The sequence below is a fragment of the Sciurus carolinensis genome, chromosome 6 (assembly GCF_902686445.1).
Source record: "Sciurus carolinensis chromosome 6, mSciCar1.2, whole genome shotgun sequence".
NCBI classification, from domain to species: domain Eukaryota; kingdom Metazoa; phylum Chordata; class Mammalia; order Rodentia; family Sciuridae; genus Sciurus; species Sciurus carolinensis.
Genome location: NC_062218.1, coordinates 801,133 through 819,456, shown reverse-complemented (window position 1 = coordinate 819,456; position 18,324 = coordinate 801,133).

Below are 18,324 nucleotides of genomic sequence, written 5' to 3'. Positions count from 1 at the left end.
TCCATGGGGTATCATACTTAAACATTATTGGTGTTTTCATAGGTTGGTAAATAAAAGGGTTTAAACTTGCTTTGTGCCATCACTAAACTAAAAACAAGGTTACTAAAAGTTATGTCCTAACAAGTGGAATTCTATATATAAAGGGTCCCAAAAGTTTCAACTGTGTTTCAATTAAGGGTACTATAAACAACAAAATATTTAATCTTATTAAAATAGGGTGATTTATCTAAATTCAGAAATTTCATAAGAGTTGTTTCAAAATGTGAACAAAAAGGTGTCAACAGATAAAAAAAAAATAATAATAATAAATAAATAAATAAAAGGTTCTGGGTATAGAAATATATTTAGTAAAAGGTAAAAGGAAATGTTTCTGGATAAGAAAGTCTGTGTGTAACAAAGGGCAAGTTTCAACAAATCTGTGTGTAACTAAGTTGGTTGTATGTATGTAAAACAGCTAAAGCTATTTAAGGTTTTTCCTAAGGTGAAATACTAATGTTCTGATATAAGCCAAAGTTTAATCTATATGGTAAAATAACATGGTAAAATGACAAGGATTTCTTAAAAACACTAATTCATTCTTAACTTTGTGTCTCTTAAGTTTTATTCTTTAGAACAATTGTCTTAAAAATAGGGGTTTATACAATTATGGTTAAGCAACTGTTAAAGATTGTACTACATTATAAAGTCTAAATTTTTCTTTAAAAACTAAAATTGGTAAAAATCAATTCCTTACTAAAATTAAAATAACTCTAACCACAGATGTACCTTATAACCCACAAAAACAAGGTATTGTTGAACATACACATCTCACCCTCAAAAATGTTCTTTATAAACAAAAAGGGGGAATAGAGGAGACCTTCAGGTCCCCTAAAGATAAACTTTCTCTTTGTCTCTTTGTTTGGGGTTTTTTAACTCTGGGTAATAAGGGTAACTCGGTGCTTTACTGGAGCTGTGGCTCAGTTTGTGTGTTTCCACGGAATAAACTAACTTACTACCTCTTTTTAGTCTCTTAGGAGGAACAGTTCAACTATGTAACAAAACAACCGCTTCTTTCAATTGTACTTTAGATTTGTGCTAAAATGCTTCTAGATTCCTGCTGGCAGACTTAATGTGTGTTCCTACCTTCCTACCAGTCCCAGTCTCTGTTACAGATGCAAAATTGCCAGTGTTACTATCAAGAAACAGGAGAGAATTTGGCATCACAGCGGCTATGGTCACTGCAATAGTGGTTTCTGCAACAGCAGCACTAGCAACTGCCATACCTACAGCAACAGCAGTCAATCACTTGGCCGAAAATATAGCTGCAGCCTTACAGACTAAAGAGACCCTAAACCAACATCTAACAGCAGGCATACTCCTTATGAACCAGCGAGTGGACTTACTTCAAGAACAAATGGACATTTTACAGGAACTGTTAAACGTGGGATGTATTTATCATCTGGCGGGACTGTGCGTTACACCTGTAGCTTACCATAACTTCAGCAATGCAGCAAACTTGTCTAGAATCTTGTCTGCTCAGCTACAAACAAACTGGTCTTACGAATTTGATAATCTTACTGCTATTCTTAGATCTCAAATTGCTAGCCTTAATGCTACTAGAGTTGATGTAGCTCCAATGTCTGAAGTGCTAAATTGGTTATCCTCCTCTTTCAGTTTTATTAAGCAGTGGGCTGGTATGGGAGCATTATGCATGCTTATGATCATTACTGTTATCTTCCTCTCACGCACTATCATGCGTGTGCGTCAGAGTCAAGCAAGAGGATCGTATCATCTTCCATCAGGCCATGGCTGCCCTAGAGGCCGGCAGCTCCCCACAAGTGTGGCTCGCGAGGCTGGACCATTGACCAGACGGGTAAGGTAGTAGGTAATGCCGTACCAACCTAAGACAGGAGCTGTAGCATGCTCTACAGTTATCCGATGACGGGTAAGGACGGTGGTTGACCACTCCGCCTAAGACAGGCTTGGTCCCGAGCTTTTCTTTTAAAAGAAAAAAGGGGGAACTGTCGGGGTTTCGGCCGGACCCCTGGCCCTAGGTGGAGCCTGGCCAAGATGGCGCCTGGCAAGCTGCCAGTGCGGTTGAAAAACTGCTATTCTGCACGTATACAACTAACTTCACCTTGAGGAATTCTCAGTAATTGGTCAGGGCCTCTGCATGATTCTTGCGTGATTCTTAGGTGCTTCAAGTTATACCCATATACGTCTATCTTCTCCCCACATATCATGAATATTCTAATTAGTTGATATAACCTATATAAGTGACAATAACTTCCCTAAAAAAAAAAAAAAGAGAAGAAGAATCTGCTGTTAATAAAGAAGTTTGCCACCCATCACGTCTCCGGGTCGTTCTTGCTGGCGGGAGCGACACGGAGTCTCCAGCACAAGATCAGGTCCCTGGACGCCGGGAGGAGGGCTGCAGTTTGCTGGGGCTGGGTGACTCCCTGATGCTCCTCCTCAGAGGTGTGGGCGAGGAGGCAGGCCTTGCTGGAGACCCTCGCCTGGCAGAGCGGGCAGGGGGCTGCTCCCAGGCGGCCTCTGAAGGTTCCTGGAGTTCTCAGGAGGTGCGCGAGGCCTGCGGACCGCTTGTCGGCCCAGGTGTGCGGGGCTCACGGTCAGACCCTCTGCCCAGGGGCACATGCCCACTCTCTCGCGCTGGTTTCAGGGGCTCTTTGCCTTTGCTGAAGCATCTAGCGAGGTCCCCGGGCCTCACCGTGGCTGTCGCCTCCTCTGAGTCCCGGGTTGTGGGCCAGCCTCGCTCCCCCAGGGGCTCTGAGGGCCAGGCCCCACGTGGGGTCCTCTCCCACTTCCCTCCTGCACCGGGTGCGAGGCGGCGTCACCTGCATGCAGGCTGCCAGGGGCTGGCTTCCTGCCCGAGCACCAGCGGGCTCCTGGGAGGGCCCTCCTCTCCCGTCTGTCTGCTCCTGTTTGGAAAGTGAACAGGGGTTTTGCTGTAGTTTTGCTGCTTGTCTCCTCTGTCTCCAGGGGATTCTAAGTATGGAACACAGAACGGACGGCAGGCGGCTCCCAAGAGCCCTCGGGCGCAGTCCGGGCTCTGGGGGACAGTGTGGCTCCCCTGGAGTCCTCTGTTGCCAACGTGGGTCTTCCCAGGGAAGGCGCCGGTTCCCGCCCCCCTGGGGCTCTTGGCCAGCGGTGGGGAGGGCCTCTGTGGGCAGAGGTCTGGCTGCCCCGTGGGAGCCTCGCACTGGCTGGTGGGCCATGAGTCCACGCACACGTCCAGCTTGACGGCAGGCAGGTGGCCCGGGGTGGACCCACTGGAGCTCCCAGAGCCTCCGGGGCCCCAGCACCCAGGCCTTGCTAGTGCTGGTGGCCTCGGCCTTGAGTGGCAGAGAGACGCTGGCATTTGGCTTGGTGGTGACACTGTGGCCTGTCCCCACCACCGTGTCCTGAACGCACCTCGCTCCTCTGGTCTGCTTCCCAGGGAGGCCGTGCAAACTTCCCCACACGCAGCGGGGCCCTGTTCTCAGCTGGTGACACCCTGTCCCCGTGTCCCTTCGCATCCCTGTCCTCTGCTCAGTGTCACATAGAGGAAGCAACTGCCACCACCAGCAGCCATTCCTTCAGCAGGGAAGTTAATCAAACGGGAATTCCGTGGGATTCTGATGGGGCTGCCGGTGGGCGCGGACCCCTCTACACCAGACCTCCTGAGAGTCAGCGGGCAGGGGTCTCTTGGCTTCTCTGGCTGCAGGTAATTTCTCTCAGTAAGATGTGAGGCTCTCAGTATCCAGATCCCGTGCATCTTTTAAGAAGAGTTTTCCAAGGTGGTGCTTCCCCGACGACTGTCCTTCCATCAGTTAAGGTCTCATTTCCCACCTTCTGCCGTAAGCAGTGACGCCTTCGCGGTCCCGCTGTGTCCAGGGACCTTGCCAAAGCCATCTTCAGGCTGCTCTTTCCTTCAGCAGATCCTTCATGTTCTACGTCGCTGGACGAGGCGACCCTCCCCTGCCTGCTGTGGGGGAAGCTCGCTGAGTGGAGCTGTCCCCGCGGTCCTGCTGTGGGGCGGACGCTCAGGCTCCCTCCCTGGGGCACTCCCCATGACAGAGCTCGCGAGCTGTGCTTTCACGGCCGGCTGTGCTCACACCGCTTGGGAGCTGACGAGAGTCCCCTTGCACCCTTGAGATGCGCGTCTCCTTCTCTGCATCTGACGGCGTCATCTGCACCTCTGTGCTGCCCCCTGACAGGTGAGGGCTGTCCTGGCCAGCGTGAGCACGCCGGGCTGGGCTCTCCTGTAACCGTGGCGCGCTGGGGACAGCCAGGTCATTCCGGTCCTTCTCCTCCCTGGGGCCTTGAGTAAGGCCAGTGCTGTCACCCGCAGCCTGGAGGGGCCAGCGGGACCTCAGGGCCTGGGTGCTTGTTCCCTTTATTTATTCACTTACCTGTGGTGCTGAGCATCAAGCCCAGATCTCGCAGGTGTTAGGCAGTTGCTCCTCAAGGCAGAGCCTCGCAGGTGCTAGGCAGTTGCTCCTCAAGGCAGAGCCTCGCAGGTGCTAGGCAGGTGCTCCTCAAGGCAGAGCCTCGCAGGTGCTAGGCAGGTGCTCCTCAAGCCCAGAGCCTCGCAGGTGCTAGGCAGGTGCTCCTCAAGCCCAGAGTCTCGCAGGTGCTAGGTAGGTGCTCCTCAAGCCCAGAGCTTCGCACATCTAGGCAGGTGCTCCACCACTGAGCCGCTGGCTTGGTTTCTCAGGGTGAGGACTGTCCTTCTGAGCTGGGTCGAGGGCCAGCAATGGCCACAGCACTGCAGGATCCTCAGGGTGCCTGGTGCTGCCTCGTAGCTCCTCCTCGTCTTTCCAGCCTGGTGCTCAGGGGCATCGCAGCCTGTGGCCGGCTGGCTCTCGGGACTACGGGGCACTTCGTGGCCAGGGTCTCTTCACGGGCGTCTTCTGCTTCTCCCTCCTCCTCTCCCTCCTCCATCCCTGCCTGCCCCAGCCTGGAACCGACCTCGTGTGTCCGTGCCCCCTTTCCTACTTCACTGCCTTCTGCGTGATTTCTTCTGCCAACGGGTCCTCCTCCACGGACCTTCATTCGGTTGTGAAGACTCTGCTGAACCCTTTTCAGGTAGTCGATTGCAGTGAATGTAGTTCTGGTATTTTCACCTGCTCTTTAATTAAAAAACAAAAAGCAGCTAGGCTGTGGCTCAGCATTCGAGCACTTGCCTGGCACATGTAAGACCCTGGGTTCGATCCTCAGGGTTGCATATAAACAAATAAAATAAATGTTCACCAACAATTAAAAGAAAAAAAGAGCCAATTCTTAAAACCAAAGCAAACAAAAAGCAATCTGAGTTCTTCTGTAAAATTACACATCTTATCCTATGCTCTTGTGCACAAACTGACCACAGTTCATTGAGACTCTACTGTGGTGCCATGTCTGTTCATGCTAGGCTCTGCTGTGGCGTCTTGCTGTCCTCAGGGTTTGGCCTTCTGGGAAGCAGGGGAGTTTGCATTTTGGATGCTGTGCAGGAAAACAGGTCATTAGACCCCGTGTAGTGCAAGGTGAGCTCTGCCATCAGGGAACCAAACCCAGGAAGTTCAAATATCACAAAGGAGAAGGACTGGTGACAACTGGGGATGCTGGTGCCACCCAAGGTACAGGACACATCTCCCTTGAGACAGAGGGAGCAATCAGCAGCATGAGCAAGAAAAACACCAAAAAAGAGAACGCAGGAGTGAAAAGCCCAACAGCTGAAAGAAAGTTCTGTCTCAGAGGTTAACGAAAATACCCTGCTGGGAGCCGTGGCCATGTCCGTCATCCCAGCAATCTAGAGGCTGAGGCAGAGGCTGCAAGTCCCAGGCCAGCCTCTGCAATGTAGCAAGGCCCTGTCTCAAAATAAAATTAAAAAGAGCTGGGGCGTAGTTACATGGTAGAGTGCCCTGGGTTCAATCCCAGGACCAGGAGAAAAGAAAACAACCACACAAAGCGCTAGAAGATCTGCCAGCCGAACCCACAAGGCAAACCTCAAAATAAGAAGAGAAACAAATCCAGGAAAAGCGGCAAGAGACAGAGAAGAAAGATCAAATGATACCTATACCCTGCTGTTGACTTTAGAAAACCACGCCCAGAGGAGACACACAGGCCTAGACCGGAAGCAAGACTCAGAGGAGGCTGGGTGGAGGGAGGCAGCCGGCCTCACTTGGCCAGAGGAGGCTTTTCCACCAGGCTGAGCCAAGGCTGCAATCCAGAAGAGGACGCAGCTGCAAACAACCTTGGTCACAGGCCCAGGCCCTGCAGGATGCTGTTGTGAAGGTGCAGGGCCCCCTGTGAGGTCCTTGCCTCAGCCTAGGGGCCTCAGTTGGGTCCTGGCTCAGGGAGTGCTCAGGGGTCCCCTCCCCAGAGTCTCTGACCGGCCCTTATTCCCCAGAGCTCTGCTTCCATCTCACTGGTGCCACGTGAGGATGTCCATCCAGCAGGCAGCCTCCCAGTGCCAGAGGGGCTACAAAATCACCCACCTCCCTGCACTGAGCTGATTCTGACCCCTCTGGTGCCTCCCCCTCCCCACCTCGCTTCCTGCCCTTCCCTTCTGCTCCAGGGCCTCGTCCAAGTCCTTTCCTGCGTCTGAGTCCTTGTCCTGGGGACAGCCCCTGACCCCACATCAGGTAGAGCCGCTGTGTCCCTGCAGTGTGGCAGCTCCCAGCCACCTCTCCCCTCGAGCTCTCTGGGCAGGGACCTTGGCTTGCTCAGGCTGGACGCTCCCGAAGCAGGAGCCTGGAAGCTGTTGAGAGGGGAAGAAGCAAAAGAGAAAGAAAGGAGGAGACTCCGGTGCTCAGGGTGGACCCGGGCTGTGGGCGCAGCTCCTCTGACCGCAGCACATACAGCGCTTCTGGGTGGGGACTTGCTGGCCAGTGGACGCCACCCTGGAGGGGCTTTACTGCTCAGGCTCTCTCCACCGCAGGAGGAAGGCCGTGCTGCAAGGCCCCGCTGGCCCCTGCTGGAGGAGGACCAAAGATCTGGGGTCCGAGTGGCTCCCTGCATTGTACTCCCTCATCTGGAAACAGTCCTGGACCTCCTGGAGACCAGCTTCCCTCCCAAGTTGTGGACAAACCTTCTCGGGTAGCGCCGCTTTGAGCCAAGGCGAGGTTGAATTCCAACTTCAAGGGAAGTTGAACTCAGCCCTCGACTGTGGCGTGTGAGGGTGTAATAAACTGCAGCCGAGTTCTGCTGCCAATTAACAGCGACTCTTGGATCCGTTTCCGGCACTGCTGGAATTCAGGCGGACGGCACGCCCTTCGGAAAGCATAGGCTTCAGAAATAAATGGGATCCAGTGACAGGCGGGAACGTCAGCGCCCGCAGAGACAGCGAGGCTTCGTCCAGGCAGAGCTGGCGAGTGGTTACCAGCGGGGGCCGGGGGCCCTCCGGGGCTGGGCGTCCCGGGGAGGGTTGAGAGTGACTTCAGAGGAGGGCAGGGGCTCTCTCCCCTCCACAGCAGGGCGTGGGCACCTGCAGCGTCCCAGCAAGCACACGGCTCTGGCTGTCTGAAGAGAAGGTGGGCAGCTGAGCAGTCTGCGCAGACACCCCAACCCCGGCTGGTGTTTCTACTCTGTTTTAGGGGCTTTTAAAAGAAATCAGCTTGACCTCCAGAACCTTCTAGTCCACTTCAGCCCAGGGCTTTGCTGGGCAGGCGTGCCTCACCTCAGGGGCCAGCGGGGCCTTGCAGCACGGCCTTCCTCCTGCGGTGAAACCGAAGACAGGAGAGCTGGCGTGTGGAGGAGCCTTACTTCCTTCGGCAGGAAGGACAGACCCCGCAGGCGCTGGGGTGCTCGCCCGGGGACTGGGCACCTTGCCCTGCAGCTGGGCTGTGTGCAGGCACAAGGGACTTTGTGCACGGAGAAACCAGGGCTGCAACCCGCTTCCTCTGGTGACTGCTCAGGCCCTGGGGACGCCTTCCCAGCTTCCTTTCCGGCCACAGGCGGGACGGCCCACTCTTGACCAGACCGCCTCCTGGAGTCCCGGGAACAATGGGCTTTTCCTGGAAGTGAGCTGTGTAGGACTTCTGAGAAGTCTCGTCCTCGACTGCACCCGCGAGGCTGGAGCACGGCTGCGGCTGGGCATTGCGCTGACCCGGACGTGGTGCCCGCGGGGCTTTCTGTGACAATCCAGCCCAGCCCATCTTTTCTGTCCTTGCTGTAGTGCAGGAGGTGATGGCGGGCCAGGGCCAGCTTCTCACGCCCTCTGAGGAGAGGGGGTGCCCCGCAGGACTGGTTTTCACGGCCACCTCGGCCTCCCAGCCTGGGGCGCAGCCGGCCGGACCCGTGCCTCGCTCCCCCGCCCCCTCACCCTGCAGCACTTGCTGCGTGCCTCACGTGCGCTAGGCCCTGGGTGGGCTCGAGGACAAGTCTGACAATCCTGCTTAAAGGGTCTGGAAGCCGGGGTGGGGGGAGGACAGACACGTGGGAAGGGTGGGGTCTCTCCCTGCCCTGGCCCTGTCCTGCAGCCCCCCACGCTCGGCTGACACCTTGGTGCAGTCCCAGCAGAGGCGGCCATGCTCCAGCCGGGCACACGCTCCACCCCTGGGGCAGCTGCCCTTCCTGCCCCTGCAGAGAAGCACCCACAGCCATGGATTCCCCACGACCCCAGGGCGAGCCCTCCAGGGCTGACGGCCGACAGTCGCGTTCCACAGCTCAGCTCCCTCAGTGTGCCCTGCGGTTGGGACGTCTGCTGCAGGCGCGCACACTCCGTGGTGGTCACTTCCATTAGGCCAGAGTCGGGTGGGCGGACCTGGGTTCTGCATGCACCAACCAAGGCGGCCCTGACCCCAGGCCCTTTGCATGGAGCTGGCTCCTGGACAGCTCCCTCGTCTGGTCCCTGGAGCTCACACCAAGTCAGGACTCCTGCGCGTGTATATGCATGTGTTATATCCGCTACTCCTGGAAACGATATTCGAACCTTGCTGAACTCAGCTTTAGTTCTGATGACCCGCAGATTCGCTTGGATTTCCTGCTCACGGCTGTGTGAGTGGCAGCGTCACTCATTTCACTTCTTGTTGGTAGGATGCTCAGGGTGGCCTAGGGCCCCACCCACGGCTGCACGGGAGCCGCCCGTCCACACTCCCAGGAAGGGTGCTGCTTGCTGTGGTCTTCACAGGCACCCCGTCAGACCCAGGCAACGCGTTCCTAACAGACATTCCGTGTGAACTTTGAAAAGATTGGAACAATTGCAGGGGTTTTCTCTTTTATTCTAGTAACATACTGAATGGGCAGCGCGTCTCTAGAGCATACGCTGTGGTCACGGTCTGCTGTCTCCTGTGACTCTGGATCTGGGATCAGGTTCTTGCACACAGCTTCTTGCACGAGAGAGGGAGCTGTGGTTTTCCCCCTGTGGGTTCCCTCCTTGGGCACTGAGGTTTCCCAACCTCACACAAGTGTGGGCTTCTGTCCATCCTCACCTCACCCTCTGGGCTTGTGGTCACCAAACTCAACCTGCCGTCCTTGAGAGAATGCAAGGAGCAAATCTTGCTGCCGGGAGGGGGCGAGGAAGGGCGGGAGACCCTGGCAGCAGAAAATGTCCCTGGACCCTGAGAGTGAAGGGCAGGGAAGCGCGCCGCGGCCCTTCCAGGGACGTCCCTGCTCCAGACGCAGCAGCGTGGCCTTGCACAGCCACCTGGGAGGCACAGCGCACAGCAGAGCTCTGCGCCCCCTGGACAGGCCTGCACGTGAGGAGAGGAACGAGAAGGAAGGGCGGAGCCCCTCTGCTCCTCGTCGGGCTCCCAGGAACAGCCACCCCGCACCAGGCCTGGTCTTCTCCCCGCGAGGGGTGAGCTTCCTGGGCCAGCTGGCCCTTCCCTCACAAGAGTGAGGGGGACTTTGGCTCCAGGTCTCAGGAACTTTCCAGCCTCACCACTGGAATCTGGGACTGGACTTCTCTGAGTCTCTGGCCAGCTTCCCTGCCTGGGGGTCACTCTGAGCTCTGAGGAGAACAAGGTGAGAGGCAGGTCAGCTGGCTGGGAATCACCTGAGGGCTCTGCTGAAGACCATGATAGCCCAAGCGCTGTGCCTGGACGGGCTGCTGTCTGGACACCAGGAGGACCATCGCCACCATTCCATCATCAGAGGACAGCGTGGGCTTTCCCTCTGCCTCCAACAGTCTCCGATTTTGAAGAATGAGAGGCCCTCCTGCCCCACCCACCCTCACTCGCAGCCAGGCCCTGCCGAACAGCACCTCCTCCAGCCCCTCGGAGGGGACACGGGGCAGCCGCCAGGACGCCTGCCCTCCAGTCAGTCCCTCTGCAGACCTCTGCATCCCTTGATGCTGCGGCCCGAGTGGCTGGCAGGATTTTCCTCCAGGGGGTCGGACAGCCGTGATGGTCCCCCTCCCTCTCAAGCTGCTACCCTGGCTGGCTGTTTCCTGAAGAGCTGGGTGCCTCATGGCGGGCGTCTCCCCTTAAGCTGCGAGTGTTCTGATGACAGCAGGCAGCTTCGCCAGAGTGGTGGTCAAGAGGTGGACACAGGGTGCACATCACTCCCTCTCACTCCTGGAGGAAACTCACATCCTGGTTTTGCCCCTGGAGGACAAGGGTGATGGGTCTGGAAAGACTACAGTGTCTGCCTGGGAACCCCAGGTGACCGGCAGATGGCCTGCAGCTGGTCTGAGGAGCCCTGGCCCTGGAGGCTGCTGGCCTTGCCAGGCTGAGCTGCAGAGAGAGGGCTTGCTCTAGGGTGCCCATGGGTGCTGGGGACGCAGGACAGCAGGGGTGCAGGATTTGGCCTGGGGGGGACATTCAGAGCTGCCTTCTCCAGCAGCTGGTGGCCAAGCAGGGACCAATCATAGAGTGTGGAGGGCAGCCTGGACATCCCAGGGCCACCTGAGAGGAAGCCAGGGCTGACCCTGGCCTGGAAGATCCTTGGGAGTTTGCATGTGAGATCCCCGCCTTAGCACTGGGCCAGAGGGTCAGAGACGCAGGAGCACACTCCTGAGAAGTGAGGTTTCCAGGCTTGTGTCTCAAGATGTCGCTGGGAATGCCAGACCATCCCCTCAGCCTCTCCATGCTGGGGCGATGGCCCGTCGGGGCCAGAGCAGGACCCTGGATGAGTGGTGCCCAGAGACACTGTCCCTCCCAGTCACATCCCCAGAGAGCATTGATACAGGGAGGAGAGGGGAGGCCAGGGGAACCCAGGGCTCTGAGAAGTTTGGTTTTCCCTCGTTAACTGGACTCCTGCAGGAACACCTCATGTCATCTGTGTGGAGAGAGAAAAATACCCATCCCTACACTGGGTCACCACTGGCTTGGATGACTCTACACATCCCCATACACTATCTCCTCCAAAAACCTTTCCCAATACCCATCCCCATCCCTAATGATCCCCATTCCCATCCCCATCACCATCCCCATCCTCATCCCCATCCCCATCCTCATCCCCATCCTCATCCCTAATGATCCCCATCCCCATCCCCATCCCCATCCCCATCCCAATCCTCAACCTCATCACCATCCCCATCCCCATCCCCATCCCCATCCCCATCCTCATCCCTAATGATCCCCATCCCCATCCCCATCCCCATCCCCATCCCCATCCTCATCCCTAATGATCCCCATCCCCATCCCCATCCCCATCCCAATCCTCATCCTCATCCTCATCCTCATCCCCATCCCCATCCCCATCCTCATCCCCATCCCCATCCTCATCCCCATCCTCATCCTCATCCCCATCCCCATCCCCATTCCCATCCCCATTGTCATCCTCATCCCCATCCCCATCCTCATCCTCATCCTCATCCCCATCCTCATCCCCATTCCCATCCCATCCCCATTCCCATCCCCATCCTCATCCTCATCCCCATCCCCATCCCCATCCTCATCCTCATCCCTAATGATCCCCATCCCCATCATCATCCCCCCCATCCCCATCCCCATCCCCATCCCCATCCTCATCCCCATCCCCATCCCCATCCCCATCCTCATCCTCATCCTCATCCTCATCCCCATCCCATTCCTCATCCTCATCCTCATCCCAACCCCATCCCCATCCCCATCCCCATCCTCATCCTCATCCCCATCCCCATCCCCATTCCCATCCTCATCCTCATCCTCATCCTCATCCTCATCCCCTTCCCGTTCCTCATCCTCATCCTCATCCCCATCCCCATCCCCATCCTCATCCCCATCCCCATTGTCATCCTCATCCTCATCCCCATCCTCATCCCCATTCTCATCCTCATCCCCATCCCCATCCCCATCCTCATCCTCATTCCCATCCCCATCCCCATCCTCATCCCCATCCCCATCCCCATCGTCATCCTCATCCTCATTCCCATCCCCATCCCCATCCCCATCCCCATCCTCATCCTCATCCTCATCCTCATCCCCATCCCCATCCCCATCCTCATCCTCATCCCTAATGATCCCCATCCCCATCATCATCCCCCCCATCCCCATCCCCATCCCCATCCCCATCCTCATCCCCATCCCCATCCCCATCCCCATCCCCATCCTCATCCTCATCCTCATCCCCATCCCCATCCCCATCCCTATCCTCATCCTCATTCCCATCCCCATCCCCATCCCCATCCTCATCCTCATCCTCATCCCCATCCCCATCCCCATCCTCATCCTCATTCCCATCCCATCCCCATCCTCATCCCCATCCCCATCCCCATCGTCATCCTCATCCTCATTCCCATCCCCATCCCCATCCCCATCCCCATCTCATCCTCATCCTCATCCTCATCCCCATCCCCATCCCCATCCTCATCCTCATCCCTAATGATCCCCATCCCCATCATCATCCCCCCCATCCCCATCCCCATCCCCATCCCCATCCTCATCCCCATCCCCATCCCCATCCCCATCCCCATCCCCATCCCCATCCCCATCCTCATCCTCATCCTCATTCCCATCCCCATCCCCATCCCCATCCCCATCCTCATCCCCATCCCCATCCCCATCCTCATCCTCATCCTCATCCTCATCCCCTTCCCGTTCCTCATCCTCATCCTCATCCCATCCCCATCCCCATCCCCATCCTCATCCTCATTCCCATCCCCATCCCCATCCCCATCCTCATCCTCATCCTCATCCCATCCCCATCCCCATCCCCATCCTCATCCTCATTCCCATCCCCATCCCCATCCCCATTCTCATCCTCATCCCCATCCCCATCCCCATCCCCATCCTCATCCCCATCCTCATCCCCATCCCCATCCCCATCCCCATCCCCATCCTCATCCTCATCCTCATCCCCTTCCCGTTCCTCATCCTCATCCTCATCCCATCCCCATCCCCATCCCCATCCCCATCCTCATCCTCATCCTCATCCTCATCCCCTTCCCGTTCCTCATCCTCATCCTCATCCCATCCCCATCCCCATCCTCATCCTCATCCTCATCCCCTTCCCGTTCCTCATCCTCATCCTCATCCTCATTCCCATCCCCATCCCCATCCCCATCCTCATCCTCATCCCCATCCCCATCCCCATCCCCATCCCCATCCTCATCCCCATCCCCATCCCCATCCCCATCCCCATCCTCATCCTCATCCTCATCCCCTTCCCGTTCCTCATCCTCATCCTCATCCCATCCCCATCCCCATCCCCATCCTCATCCTCATTCCCATCCCCATCCCCATCCCCATCCTCATCCTCATCCCCATCCTCATCCCCATCCTCATCCTCATCCCATCCTCATCCCCATCCTCATCCCCATCCCCATCCCCATCCCCATCCCCATCCTCATCCTCATCCTCATCCCCATCCCCATCCCCATCCCCATCCCCATCCTCATCCTCATCCTCATCCCCATCCCCATCCCCATCCTCATCCTCATCCCCATCCCCATCCCCATCCCCATTCCCATCCCCATCCTCATCCTCATCCCCATCCTCATCCTCATCCCCATCCTCATCCCCATCCCCATCCCCATCCCCATCCCCATCCCCATCCTCATCCCCATCCCCATCCCCATCGTCATCCTCATCCTCATTCCCATCCCCATCCCCATCCCCATCCTCATCCCCATCCCCATCCCCATCCCCATCCTCATCCTCATTCCCATCCCCATCCCCATCCTCATCCCCATCCCCATCATCATCCTCATCCTCATCCCCATCCTCATCCTCATCCCCATCCTCATCCCCATCCCCATCCCCATCCTCATCCTCATCCTCATCCCCATCCCCATTCCCATCCCCATCCTCATCCTCATCCCCATCCCCATCCCCATCCCTATCCCCATCCTCATCCCCATCCCCATCCCCATCCCCATCCTCATCCTCATTCCCATCCTCATCCCATCCCCATCCCCATCCCCATTGTCATCCTCATCCTCATCCCCATCCTCATCCCCATCCCCATCCTCATCCTCATCCTCATCCCCATCCCCATCCTCATCCTCATCCTCATCCCCATCCCCATCCCCATCCCCATCCCCATCCTCATCCCCATCCCCATCCCCATCCCCATCCTCATCCTCATTCCCATCCTCATCCCATCCCCATCCCCATCCCCATTGTCATCCTCATCCTCATCCCCATCCTCATCCCCATCCCCATCCTCATCCTCATCCTCATCCCCATCCCCATCCCCATCCTCATCCTCATCCTCATCCCCATCCCCATCCCCATTCCCATCCCCATCCTCATCCTCATCCCCATCCCCATCCCCATCCCCATCCCCATCCTCATCCTCATCCTCATCCTCATCCCCATCCCGTTCCTCATCCTCATCCTCATCCCCATCCCCATCCCCATCTTCATCCCCATCCTCATCCTCATCCCTAATGATCCCCATCCCCATCCTCATCCCCATCCCCATCCCCATCCCCATCCCCATCCCCATCCTCATCCCTAATGATCCCCATGCCCGTCCCCATCCCCATTATCTCAGGTTGAAGCCTGGGTTGGTGTGACCCTTGCTGCTGGGAAGAGCTGACCAGGACTCTGGCGGCCTGCATATGCTGGCCTGCAGTGCAGGTCCCTTCCTCATGGGGCTGCTGGGGCAATGCTCTGACAGATGGCCCCTGGCGCTGCCCAGTGGTCTGTGTAGTCCTCCCGCCTTTCAGATGGTTCTCCGGGGCTCTGTGCTTCTCTCCTTTCGGCCTTTGCTCCGCTCAGCAGGTATCTGAAGGCCCATGGTCCTTGCTCTCTGTGGATGCCGCCTTCATCTCCGGTGTTCTGTGAGCCCTGCCTGTCCTGCTGTCTCTGACCTTGTCTGCCAGAGGGCTGGGGGAGTCTGACGGGGGTGGGGGAGTTGTGGGTTCAAGTGGTTCCAGAAGCTACAGGACTAAGTGCTCAGAGCCAGTACCCACTCTCAGGAGCTGACTGCTCCATCACACCCGGCCAGGCACAGGTAAGTGCCACAGCATTTCCCTGCTTCCTCTTAAGGACTTGACGGGGAGCGCCCAGGCCCCTCTGGAGGACTGGGGAGACGGGGAGATGGAGGGGCCCCTCTCGCACCCCTGAAAATGTTCCCCGAGGGCTGCAGAGTCACCCCTGCATAATCGGTCTTGGGGAGGCACCCCGGGGCAGGGAAGATTCCGAACGGTTCTCTGGCTGCCCGATCTGCACTGAGCAGACGCCAACCCAGCTGGGAGGCCTGGAAGCCTGCGCTGTCACAGGCAGGTCCCTGCTGTTCCCTCCACCTTCCCGCGCCTGTGTGGGACTCCGAGCAGCCCTCCCTCTGCGGGCTCGAGGGAGACGAGCCAGGTGGCCCTGCTTTACAGGGAGGAGCGGATGGCGTGCCTGTCTGCCTCCATTGGACTCTGCTTTGTTCTTGCCGCAGCACATAATTAGAGTCTCATGTCCGCAGCCCCAGCTGGCCTGGCCAGCCTTCCTCAGGCTGCACTGGCTTGGGAGCTGCCATCTCTGGAAAGGCCTCCTTCAGGGTTGGCCCAGAGAGGCAGGTGCCCGACATCCTCCCCAACAGCCCTGTGCTTACGCTGTCTTGGGGGTTGGGGGGCAGCGAGGGGCCTCGGTGCCTCCTAAGACCCTGAGCCCCTGCTCGGGCCTGCTCTGCTCTCCCTGTGCAGCTGGACTGCTCTTCCTGGTTTCTCTAGGAGGAGGTGTGGGCCACAGTGGACTATCAGGCCCCCACGAGACAAGCAGAAGGCGAGGGCAGCTCAGACCCCTGCAGCCCTCCTGGCCAAGCCTGGCCCACGTTGCTGAGCAGTTACCTCCTCCCTTCTGGGGTCGCCCACGGTCTCGACTCCTGTCGGGGTCTTGGTGGGCAGAGGCCTCCTGCTGGCGTGGCTCCTCCCAGAGCCTCTGGGCTCTACGTGGCCTGCTGGTCATCAGGGTCCACCAGACCACTGAGCCAGCATCCTGCTCTCCTGCAGCACGTGAGCTTCCCCCTGGTGCTAGCCCAGGGCCCCAGGAGGACTTGGGCGGGAGAGGTCTCGGGCTGGTGAGAGCGTGCAGCAGCTGCCACATTGTTCACTTACTTAAAACGGGGTCGTGGGCCACACTGGGCAGAGGGAGTTAGGGCCCAAAGAAGCTACTTCTCTCCAGGAGGCCAAGGCCTGAGATCCAGACTCAGGTGTCAGGTGATCAGACTGTCAAAGCAGCTGGGGACAAGTACCCAGCTCTAGAGGTGCCCCTGCCCTGTACACCCATGTGTCCACAGTGGCCGCCCTCAGCCACAGGACGGTGTGGGCTGGGCCTGCCTGCTTCGGGGGTCTGGACCCGAAAGCAAGGAGAGGATGGCATTGGGCTCTGCATCTGGCCAGCAGAGAAGAGCGGGCGCAGAGATGAGGTGGCCGCCCAGAGGCCCAGGAACACTGGACCTGCTCTTGCTGACCCGGGCAGGGTGCCAGGTGCATCTGTGGGGGAGGCACTGGGTGGGCTGAGCTGGCCATGGTCTGGGAGGAGACCTCGGAACCTGGGGTGCCCTCACTCACAGCCTGGCCTTGTCCCGGCTGAGCATCCAGAGAACCAACAGGGTCTCCAGTGGCTGCAGCACCTGCTGAGATGAGGGGCAGGAGGGGGGCCAGCCCCGGCTGTGGCCATGTCACAGAGGTGCACCAAGCCCTGGTGGGCAGTCGGTAGGAGACTCAGGCCCCTGTCATGCCCACTGCACAGGAGCCCAGGGGAGCCTGGCCCCCCTGCAATACACGGCACAAACCCAAGGACCAGGTGCCGTTCATTGCCCAGTGACTGGATGGCCCCTGCTGACCACGCCTGAGCGTGACCCAGTCCCAGATGGTCAAGACAGACCTATTTTCCAGGTGGGGAAACAGCTCCAGAGAAACCCGCTGCGCTGGTGCTTTGCAACTGGAGTCCCTGAGGCAGGAAAGGCTGCCAGTGGTCACCGTGTCTGGCGCTCCTGATGCCTGCTCTGGATGTGTGACAGGCAGAGCAGGCCAGCTGGGGTGCAGGCCCAGCCATGGGCTGACCTTGGCCAAATGCCCACATGGTTCCTCAAGGGCATGACTTCCCTCAAACACCCAAGTCCTTTGCCCATTACTTACACTTTTTTAAATAAAAGAAGTCTAATCCACGTAATTGTCCCCAGATTGAATTTCCCTCCTCAGGGGACTGCAGGCCACACCTGGCCTACGGGTGCAGTGTGCTTAGGTGAGACCCAACTCGCTCCCCATGGCCCTCCCTGGAGATCCTGAGGTACCCAACTGTCAGCTTAGGTTCCTTTAAGGATAGCGACCACGGAATGAAGTCACCTGCTGTGGACGCCCCTCAGCCATCCAACGTGGCCTGAGGGTCTTATCAGGATGGGGGATGAGGTCACAGTGGTCACAAAACCCTGATTCTCACTGGAGTGAGCTGCTCAGCACTGTGCGGCCAGCGGGCAGACTCCAGGCAGCCCTTCTGGCGGGTGAGGCCAGGCAGAAACTGCTGCCAAGGCTCCAGTGGCCTTAGTCGCCATCCAGAGCTTCACCAGCTGCAGCCGGAGGCGGAGCAGGACCTGCGTCTGCTGGGTCTCCCCCAGGGCTCTGGCCCAGGAGTAAAGAGCTGTGGAGACACACTCCGAGGTCACCCTGCACGGGACCACCTCCCTGCAGACAGCAGGCTCCTGGGGTCACCCCAGTGGGGAGTCTCCTCGGGGCTGGGCAAGCGAGGGCCTCCCATGGAGCTGCATGCAGGAGGCAGTCTCTTGAGAAAGTTCCAGCAAATAGAAGGGTGCTTCTCCAGGTGCAAGGCCTCTGCCCTGAGGAGTCCATCGTGGGGAGTACGCGAGCCCTCGGGCACCAGGGGCTGGAGCCCCATGGCCACGATGAAGCAGAGCTGGCCTCTCCATATGCCTCTGTGATCGTCACCAAAACAGGTGACATCTGCTTATGCACTTGGTGCAGTGTCCAGACACAAGCTCCGACCCTTGGCTGGACTCCTGGGTTGACTGGACTTCCACAGCCCTGCTGGGAAGCTCACCATGGGG